The sequence below is a fragment of the Carassius auratus genome, chromosome 3 (assembly GCF_003368295.1).
Source record: "Carassius auratus strain Wakin chromosome 3, ASM336829v1, whole genome shotgun sequence".
Classification (NCBI taxonomy): domain Eukaryota; kingdom Metazoa; phylum Chordata; class Actinopteri; order Cypriniformes; family Cyprinidae; genus Carassius; species Carassius auratus.
Window position 1 is genome coordinate 1194105 of NC_039245.1, and position 8221 is coordinate 1202325.

Here is an 8221-nt window from a genome sequence, read left to right on the forward strand (position 1 = left end):
AACTTCTTTTTGTAATAACTTTCTACAGCACTGAGACAGAGACATGAAACCAGTGTCAATCAATAGAGGGAGAGAGTGGACATTTTTCACAACCTTTCATTTTCCTACTGGTGATAGGGAATGCATGTCCAAATTAACCATTCTTTTTCTAATAACTTTCTACAGCAGGGAGACAGAGACATGAAACCACTGTCAATCAATAGAGGGGGACAGTGGACATTTTTCACAACCTTTCTTTTTACCCCTATTGGTAAAACAGGGAATTGCATGTCCAAAATAAACTTTCTTTTTATAATAACTTTCCTACAGCAGTGAGACAGGTACATGAAACCAGTGTCAATCAGTAGAGGGAGAGAGTGGACATTTTTCACAACCCTGAATTTTACCCCTACTGGTAGAAAAGGGAATTGCATGTCCAAAATTAACCTTCTTTTTGTAATAACTTTCTACAGCAAGGAGACAGAGACATGAAACCACTGTCAATCAATAGAGGGGGACAGTGGACATTTTTCACAACCTTTCTTTTTACCCCTACTGGTAGAAAAAGGAATTGCATGTCCAAAATTGACATTCTTTTTGTAATAACTTTCTACAGCAGTGAGACATAGACCCGAAACCAGTGTCAATCAATAGAGGGGGAGAGTGGACATTTTTCACAACCTTTCGTTTTACCCCAAGTGGCTTATTAGGTAATTGCATGTCCAAAATTAACCTTCTTTTTGTAATAACTTTCTACAGCAGGGAGACAAAGACACGAAACCAGCGTCAATCAATAGAGGGGGAGTGTGGACATTTTTCACAACCTTTCGTTTTACCCTACTGCTAGGAAAGGGAATTGTATGTACAAATTAACCTCCTTTTTGTAATAACATTCTACAGCAGGAAGACAGAGACATGAAACCAGTGTCAAAAAATAGAGGGGGAGAGTGGACATTTTTCACAACCTTTCTTTTTAGCCCTACTGGTAAAAAAGGGAATTGCATGTCCAAAATGAACCTTCTTTTTGTAATAACTTTCTACAGCAGGGAGACAGACACATGAAACGTCTGTCAATCAATAGAGGGGAACAGTGGACATTTTTCACAACCTTTCTTTTTACCCCTACTGGTAGAAAAGGGAATTGCATGTTCAAAATTGACATTCTTTTTGTAATAACTTTCTACAGCAGGGAGACAGAGACATGAAACCAGTGTCAATCAATAGAGGGAGAGAGTGGACATTTTTCACAACCTTTCATTTTACTCCAAGTGGCTGATTAGGGAACTGCATGTCCAAAATTATCCTTCTTTTTGTAATAACTTTCTACAGCAGGGAGACACAGACATGAAACCAGTGTCAATACATAGAGGGGGAGAGTGGACATTTTTCACAACCTTTCTTTTTACCCGTACTGGTAAAAAAGGGAATTGCATGTCCAAAATAAACTTTCTTTTTATAATAACTTTCTACAGCAGTGAGACAGGTACATGAAACCAGTGTCAATCAGTAGAGGGGGGAGTGGACATTTTTCACAACCCTGAATTTTACCCCTACTGGTAGAAAAGGGAATTGCATGTCCAAAATTAACCTTCTTTTGTAATAACTTTCTACAGCAGGGAGACAAAGACACGAAACCAGTGTCAATCAATAGAGGGGGAGAGTCGACATTTTTCACAACCTTTCGTTTTACCCCGAGTGGCTTATTAGGGAATTGCATGTCCAAAATTAACCTTCTTTTTGTAATAACTTTCTACAGCAGGGAGACATAGACACGAAACCAGTGTCAATCAATAGAGGGGGAGAGTCGACATTTTTCACAACCTTTCGTTTTACCCCAAGTGGCTTATTAGGGAATTGCATGTCCAAAATTAAACTTCTTTTTGTAATAACTTTCTACAGCACAGAGACAGATACATGAAACCAGTGTCTATTAGTAGAGAGAGAGAGTGGACATTTTTCACAACCTTTAATTTTACCCCAAGTGGCTGATTAGGGAACTGCATGTCCAAAATGAACCTTCTTTTTGTAATAACTTTATACAGCAGTGAGACAGAGACATGAAACCAGTGTCAAGCAATAGAGGGGGAGAGTGGACATTTTTCACAACCTTTCTTTTTACCCCTACTGGTAGAAAAGGGAATTGCATGTCCAAAATAAACCTTCTTTTTGTAATAAATTTCTACAGCAGGGAGACAGAGACATGAAACCACTGTCAATCAATAGAAGGGGACAGTGAACATTTTTCACAACCTTTCGTTTTACCCCAAGTGGCTTATTAGGGAGTTGCATGTCCAAAATTAACCTTATTTTTGTAATAACTTTCTACATCAGGGAGACAGAGACATGAAACCAGTGTCAATCAATAGAAGGGGACAGTGGACATTTTTCACAACCTTTCGTTTTACCCCGAGTGGCTTATTAGGGAATTGCATGTCCAAAATTAACCTTCTTTTTGTAATAACTTTCTACAGCAGGGAGACATAGACACGAAACCAGTGTCAATCAATAGAGGGGGAGAGTGGACATTTTTCACAACCTTTCGTTTTACCCCAAGTGGCTTATTAGGGAATTGCATGTCCAAAATTAACCTTCTTTTTGTAATAACTTTCTACAGCAGGGAGACAAAGACACGAAACCAGCGTCAATCAATAGAGGGGGAGTGTGGACATTTTTCACAACCTTTCGTTTTACCCCTACTGCTAGGAAAGGGAATTGTATGTACAAAATTAACCTCCTTTTTGTAATAACATTCTACAGCAGGAAGACAGAGACATGAAACCAGTGTCTATTAGTAGAGAGAGAGAGTGGACATTTTTCACAACCTTTAATTTTACCCCAAGTGGCTGATTAGGGAACTGCATGTCCAAAATGAACCTTCTTTTTGTAATAACTTTATACAGCAGTGAGACAGAGACATGAAACCAGTGTCAAGCAATAGAGGGGGAGAGTGGACATTTTTCACAACCTTTCTTTTTACCCCTACTGGTAGAAAAGGGAATTGCATGTCCAAAATAAACCTTCTTTTTGTAATAAATTTCTACAGCAGGGAGACAGAGACATGAAACCACTGTCAATCAATAGAAGGGGACAGTGAACATTTTTCACAACCTTTCGTTTTACCCCAAGTGGCTTATTAGGGAGTTGCATGTCCAAAATTAACTTTCTTTTTGTAATAACTTTCTACATCAGGGAGACAGAGACATGAAACCAGTGTCAATCAATAGAAGGGGACAGTGGACATTTTTCACAACCTTTCGTTTTACCCCGAGTGGCTTATTAGGGAATTGCATGTCCAAAATTAACCTTCTTTTTGTAATAACTTTCTACAGCAGGGAGACATAGACACGAAACCAGTGTCAATCAATAGAGGGGGAGAGTGGACATTTTTCACAACCTTTCGTTTTACCCCAAGTGGCTTATTAGGGAATTGCATGTCCAAAATTAAACTTCTTTTTGTAATAACTTTCTACAGCACTGAGACAGATACATGAAACCAGTGTCAATTAGTAGAGAGAGAGAGAGTGGACATTTTTCACAACCTTTAATTTTACCCCAAGTGGCTGATTAGGGAACTGCATGTCCAAAATGAACCTTCTTTTTGTAATAACTTTATACAGCAGTGAGACAGAGACATGAAACCAGTGTCAAGCAATAGAGGGGGAGAGTGGACATTTTTCACAACCTTTCTTTTTACCCCTACTGGTAAAAAAGGGAATTGCATGTCCAAAATTAAACTTCTTTTTGTAATAACTTTCTCCAGCTGGGAGACAGAGACATGAAACCAGTGTCAATCAGTAGAGGGAGAGAGTGGACATTTTTCACAACCCTGAATTTTACCCCTACTGGTAGAAAAGGGAATTGCGTGTCCAAAATTATCCTTCTTTTTGTAATAACTTTCTACACCAGGGAGACAGAGACATGAAACCACTGTCAATCAATAGAGGGGGACAGTGGACATTTTTCACAACCTTTCTTTTTACCCCTACTGGTAGAAAAGGGAATTGCATGTCCAAAATTGACATTCTTTTTGTAATAACTTTCTACAGCAGGGAGACATAGACACGAAACCAGTGTCAATCAATAGAGGGAGAGAGTGGACATTTTTCACAACCTTTCATTTTACCCCAAGTGGCTAATTAGGGAATTGCATGTCCAAAATTATCCTTATTTTTGTAATAACTTTCTACAGCAGGGAGACAGGTACATGAAACCACTGTCAATCAATACAGGGGGAGAGTGGACATTTTTCACAACCTTTCTTTTTACCCCTACTGGTAAAAAAGGGAATTGCATGTCCAAAATAAACCTTCTTTTTGTAATAACTTTCTACAGCAGGGAGACAGAGACATGAAACCAGTGTCAATCAATAGAGGGGGACAGTGGACATTTTTCACAACCTTTATTTTTACCCCTTAATGACTTTTCAACATACTGGTTGATCAAAACATACTTTAACATTACGACAGAAAGTTTTATTTAGTTATATTCATTAACTTTCAGTAGTTTTTTTTTTTTTTTGCAACACTATTTGCATTTATTAATTTATTATCTGGAAAATTGAATTTGTGTGTATGTGTGTGTGTGTGTGTATGTATATGATAAGATTTTTTTATGTATATGTTTTAAGATTTTCAAATCATGTGCCTCAAACTTATGGGACATATCTAATCAAAATGTAGCTATGTAAGAGAGAGGGACACATTAATATTTCCTGTTCATAAATGTAGGGGTGTAGTTCAAATCAATCTCGGCCAATACAGCAAAAATTTTGCAAATTTACAAATAAAATATAAAAGATAAACACACACGCACACACATATTTATATATATTTTAACATCACTATTAAAAGAAAAAAATACAAAATTTGTTTTTAAAATAAAACATTAATTAACATTTAACATTTATTTTATCACATGAAATTTAGAGGTAACGGTTCGGGGTAGCCACCAGCCATTGGAAAGTACCCAAAAAATTATAATTATGATACAGTTTTAAGCTTACTAATATTTTACATTTTATGGGGGGTTTAAATAAATAACACAAGGATCTTGGTAAATATCTAATGTTTGAATACTTAAATGCATTTTTCAATAGTTTTTTGGTTGTGGGACATTACTTGGCACCAATTCTGTGCTGCTCATATTCATATCAGACATTTTAGTTGACAGATGAAGGCTGTGATACTGTAGGTGTTCACTAGATGGATAGGATAAGAAATGTGAGCAAGGTCCTGCTAAATTCAAGAAGATACAATGACCAACAAATACATAAATTATGTTAGTATGTACTGTAAGTATATTATTATTTCTGCACTACTAGATCATTAAATTAATTTAATAATGTTTTTACATAATTACGTTAATAAGTTTTGGTAGTATTTTAAAAATAGGTCTAATTTGTTAACACTATTTAATGCATTACTATACATTAACTGAACATGAACAATATATATTTTTAGAGCATTTATCAATCTTTTAATGTTTTAATGTTACTTCATTTATTTTTGTTCATGTTGATTCACGGTACATTAACTTATGTTAACAGATACACAAATGAAAATTAATAATGTATTTTTAGTATGTAATTATATAATTAATACTATAAAACATATTGTTCAAGTTAACATGCCCAGTTAAGTACTGTTAACAATTTTTTGGTACTGTCCACTTTTTTGGAAATAGGCTTATTCTCAAACTCCCAGTTTATACCATTTTTGAATCCATTCAGCCAGTATCAGGTTTTGAGACCAGCAGCATGACATTCACAAATGACCAAAGAGTATGGGTATTTTTCCTATTTAAAACTTTCCTCTTTTGTAGTTATATTTTGTACTAAGACCGGTGGAAAATGTAAAGTTGTGATTTTCTAGGGCTGTAAGTATAGTGATATCACTGCAGTAAAACTCAACTTATTAACTCTGGGGGAGTTGGAGAATGAGCATATTTCCAAAAAAGGGGAGTGTTCCTTTAAACCTTATTGTAAACCATTATCAAAGGTTTATATTTTGTTGTCTGTGTGCATGGTGTTTAACCATTTCATTGTTGTAACCCTTAAAACCAGACTGCCAAACGTTTAATATCAATGCATGCACACCTCTTTCCCAATGACACTAGAGGATGGTGGTTGCACTAGTGACTTGGGCTCGTCATTGCAGCTTGAAGCATTTTGTACTTTAATTTAGTAATGGCATTTTCCACCAGGGAGATGTAAAAGCAGTGTCAGTTAATAGAGGGAGACAGTGATCAACTTACACAACCTCACATTTAATCCTTACTGTTGCACAAGGTAGTTGCATTTACAAATTGTACCTTATTTACATCCTGACAATTACGAAATTGATGTAATGCAGAATGATCCTGTTAATACTGTAAACTAATTTGAAACGACAACAGCCAACAGTACAATAGCCTTTTTGACTGAACTGGTATTTATACACTGATCAGAAATTTATACTGATTTTAAAATTCACTGATTTTAACATTTATAAGGAGCGGATCAAAACAAAAAACAACAACAACAACAAAAAAACATTCAAGAGTAAACAATATATTTTAACACCTACACTTGTAAAGTACTTTTTACTTATAGAAAACACACAATCACTTTCTCGTCTTCCATTTTTGTACCTCTTTTTTAATCATTCCGAGACAGACAGAGTGGTACCATTTTTCACAGTTGCTGCACTGAATCTAGTGGAAATAAAAATTGTCACAAGTAAACTTAATTTTTAATTATATTGAACATATGTTACGTTTGGGAACCCAGGGAAACACAGGAGACGAGAGATCCAAACGCACTGTGAGTTTAATGGGTAATCCAAATTCAGAATCCAACAAGCAGGGGTCAAAACCAAAAATCCATCCAAACAAACAAACAGGAATAGGAATAGGAACAGGAATAGAACTTGAAACTCGTAAGGCGAGGAAACTGGGTGACGGAAAGAAAGGACTCCATGAAAACAAACAGAAACAGACCGGTTAATATAGGCAGGGTAATGACTATCAAGTGAAGACACCTGAGTGCAATTAACAGGAGTGCAATTACTGTGATGAAGGGACAAGGCTTTGTGGGAATTGTAGAGCCTGCGGTGAGGTGCCTATGGGGAAGTGAGACCACTGGTGGAGACTCAAGGAAACAGAGACCAGACAGCCTGACAACATATTAAGTTAAAAATAAACTGTAATTCATTCTTTTATTACTCCATTATTAAGATATTAATAGTAATTTCAGCTTAAAATCATCAAATTGAAATATAGACAATTGGACAAACAGTAAAAAAAAATAAAACCTTTTGATCTGTATTGACCTAATACAAAATACTACTTAATATTTGATGTAAAGTCATTTCTGTATTAACTGCATACTAATTATCGGCATAATAATTATCTATTTAGTTGAAATAATTTAACATTTCAGCTCTACAGATTGTATAACACCTCATCTTCATGGGGAAGTTGTGGCCTAGTCCCAACTGCTCCCCATGCGCTGCAGCATAAATGGCTGCCCACTGCTCCGGTGTGTGTTCATGGTTTGTGTGTGTGCACCTTGGATGGGTTAAATGCAGAGCACAAATTCTGAGTATGGGTCACCATACTTGGCTGAATGTCATGTCACTTTACTAATTACTAATTTCTCAATGAAGGAGCCATGCTTACAACTGGACACTCTTTTCCACACAGGGAGCAATGCTGTTCGGGTTGAATACTGAAAATACAATATCACAAATCAAAGTTTTATTTTAACCATTTGGTCAGACAGACAGACACTAAACTAAAGGATTATTAGGAACACCATACTAATAATGTGTTTGACCCCCTTTCATCTTCAGAACTGCCTTAATTCTATGTGGCATTGATTCAATAAGGTGCTGAAAGCTGAAATTCTGACTCTACCATCTGAATGTCTCAACAGAAATCGAGACTCATTAGATCAGGCAACATTTTTCCAGTCTTCAACTGTTTAATTTTGGTGAGCTCGTGCAAATTGTAGCCTATTTTTTCTATTTGTAGTGAACGTGAAAATCCCAGTAACTGAGCAGATTGTGAAATACTCAGACTGGCCCGTCTGACACCAACAACCATGCCACGCTCAAAATTGCTTAAATCACCTTTCTTTCCCATTCTGACATTCAGTTTGGAGTTCAGGAGATTGTCTTGACCAGGACCACACCCCTAAATGCATTGAAGCAACTGCCATGTGTTTGGTGATTGGATTGTACGCTGAAATTTTCTACTGACAGCT